We start from the raw sequence: 3,473 nt of genomic DNA, 5'->3' as shown, positions 1-3,473 counted from the left end.
TAACTCTGAAACTGACCTGTAAAATCAGCTCGTCCAGCCAAAACAATGAAGTGCAATGTTTTTTGTTTTATGTCTTTTCTTTTTTTTGCCTAAATGTGCCAAAAGTGTGAATTTGTTTACAGTAATTTTCCGCTGCAAAATCTTCCTCCGTGCCAATAAGTAATAATTTCCCTCTTTAGTTGTGTGAACTATTTATTTAATGAATCTCTAAGTGTGTTTCTGTTCTGTTTCTCACGTGAAACCATGTTTCAGTCAGCAGATGCGAGGTTAAACAGTTTTTTCAGTGTTTTCATGTTTGTCTCCTCCAGTATTGCTTGACAGAGCTGGAATACAAAACTGTTTGTTGTAGAACTACATTATTGTGCAGTTTTGAAATAGTTTGATTTAAAAGTTGCAGCACTACATCAAGATTTTTTTCCTTTGGTACTTTTAAATTTAAAAAAAGATGTCCTCTTATAGTTCCTTCTTTTAGGCACTAAATAAACAGAATTGAACTAAGATCCAGCTTTTGGTGTCAATTTGCAGAGAATCACACAGGAACTTCAAATATAATTAATTAATTTTGAAACAGTAAACACATTGAATACAACAAACAGCAAACAAAATAAGGAATGCTAGAGTAAAACATTGACATACTCTGTTGACAACATGATACAGTGTCTTTAAACTGAGTTTAGCCAACATAATTAAAGATAATTCCAAGAACAGCAATGAGCATTTACACATTGTGCTAAAAAAATGACCCAATATTAAAGACATACAGCAGAAACTGAATGATTAAAAAAGGAAAAAAATCATCGTTTCAACAAAATTTGTCTTACAAGAAAAATAATCTTAAAGTTTTTCAATTGGAAAATGATCTTAATATGTAAATATAATATAATTAGTAAAATGGGAATATGTCTCAGTGACTAGAATAAAAAAATAAATTTTCTCTTATTTGGTAGATTTTTTTTTACATATTTAAATAAACTGTCATGGGTGTAATCATTTTTGACTCATTTCTAAGGGTCTGATTTTGCAGTGGATGTCCAATCAAAAGCTCTGGAAAAGTTAGGCGGTATTCCATTTTGAATAGAATAAAACTGAAAAGATTTCCATATCACACAAGTCAATATTCAACAAAACACAGATCTAAAATTAAAAGCAGATGCTCTGCTTCTTCCGTTATAGAAGGAACTCATTAAAAAAAATCTTCAGTTATTTAGAAACAAATGGCTGAAAACCAAGAAAGTTAAAACTTGTTTTTAACTTATCACGTAAAACTTATCACGTATCTCTTGAAGTAAAGAGATAATACTTTCATTTGATTTGACTTAAGATGGAAAATTACAGAATATTAACAGTAAAAAGCAGTAACATGTTAAGACTGAGCTCATCCTAACAAGTTTAGATTAAAAAAATGATTAAATAGATGAGACAGATGAAGAATGGAGCAGTATAACAGCGTCACATTTTTCCAACAAGCGTAGTTTAAAATGCATTACATTAAAAATATTTACAAATTAAAAACCAAAACAGAAAAAAAGTATTACCGTATTTTTCGGACTATAAGTCGCACCGGAGTATAAGTCGCAGGGGCCAAAAAATGCATGATGAAGAAGAAAAAAGCATACATAAGTCGCACTGGAGTATAAATCGCATTTTTTTCAAGTAATTTATTTTACAAACTGGTTGAAAAAAACGATATTACATCATCCTGGAAGGTAAGTTATAACATTCATAAGTGAATAGAAAACAGGCTGAATATGTGTCAACACATATTCACATATTAGCATCATGAAAAAAACGAAAAGGTGTAGCATTTATATAACATAACAGTTTTCTTTAACTATAGCCTCAAGAACTCATCAACTTTGTATCTTTACTGTAATTAATTGCACGCAATCTCACTCCATATCACTAAATCCGTTAAATTCTTTGTCCTCTGTGTCACGTCTGAATAACTAAAGTAAATAAAGTAATTGCATAGATCACCATAAGAGGGCACTCTAGACCTACGGTCCATATCTCATCATTAAAAATTCGTATATAAGTCGCACTGGAGTATAAGTCGCAGAGACATTCAATCTATGAAAAAAAACCGCGACTTATAGTCCGGAAAATACGGTAAATAAAAATCAGTCTAAAAGAGTAGATCCTCTTGACCATCTTTTTGCTACAGTTAGTGTGCAGGGTGATGATCTTTCTTGTAACCAGCAGTAAAATATGTAAATATTACACAGATCTTCACTGAGGGAATATCTGGTGGTTAAATCCTGTTTTGTCGGGGTTTTGTGTGCAGTAATGTTGTGTTTTTCTCTTTCTGCCGTGTCATTTTCAGATCCAAAAGGAGCTTTGTCTCGCTAAAGTATCTGACCGTGGTGTGGAAGTGTGTCCTTGAAGCCGAGAGTTCTTTAAAAACTGCTGCAAAGTGGAAGAGTTCTATGGCCAGGCAAATTGAAATGACTTTTTTAGGTAATTGCAGATATTATTCTGTCAAAAGATCCTAAATGTTGCTTTTTTTAAAAGCATTTTCAAACAGAATTAAGCACAAAGAATTTTTCTTCAATTCTTAGTTTTCCTCTAAATTCTCAATTTTCCTCATGAAGTGAAGAGTTTTCACAACTTTCAAAAACACAGATGTAACAAGAAATTGTAAAAAAAAAAAAAAAAGTGAAAGTTGCATTAGTTGTCTCTGGATTTGACCCAGCAGTGAGCCGTAGACACGACCACACACAGTAAGTATTTGGTGGTTTAACCCCATATTTCAGTACAGAGACATTGGAATGGATTCAAACTCACAACTTTTTTTGTCTCAGGGGGACGCTCCACCACTAGACCACTGAGCTGACTTTATGCCATAATTACACAAAAAGGTGAGCACAATGGTGAAAAAACACACATTTAACCATGAAGATGAAGTTACAGATTTGGCTTCAAAGTTAAGCTATAAGGACTTTTCTTTAGGTAGTAAACCTGAAATTTATTTGATCATTCTTGAGTACAAGTATAGCAAGTACACTATAGACCATGTGCATGGTATAATGACTGAATACTTCTTCAGACTAAATTAGAATATTTTAAGTTTACAATATATAGATCAAGTAGAAACTAAGTGAATAGCAAAAATATATATATATATAGTAAACTTGTTTAAACTTTAATAAGCTCATCCACAAACAGTTGAAGCAATTTAATTAAAATTTACATGAACAAATTGATGAAGTTTCATCCATGTTTGTTTTAGGAGTCTGACTGGACAACAAACTGGAAAAATTATATTGGTGTGGTCTGCAATAAAATTATAAAATCTCTGGGCATCATAAGAAGAATAAAAAAATCATGTACATTTTGAGTTTTTTCCTCATTGTACTGTTCCCTTTATACATATTTCTCCTACTGCAATATTGTTTGGGAAAGTACACATCCTAGTTATCTGAAAAAAAATATACTTTTACAAAAGGTTCATGTTTGTTTGGCCACAAATTCTG

The sequence above is a fragment of the Oryzias melastigma genome, linkage group LG6 (assembly GCF_002922805.2).
Source record: "Oryzias melastigma strain HK-1 linkage group LG6, ASM292280v2, whole genome shotgun sequence".
Taxonomy (NCBI): domain Eukaryota; kingdom Metazoa; phylum Chordata; class Actinopteri; order Beloniformes; family Adrianichthyidae; genus Oryzias; species Oryzias melastigma.
The sequence above is the reverse complement of the archived record's forward strand: the minus strand, read 5'-3'. Positions refer to the sequence as shown.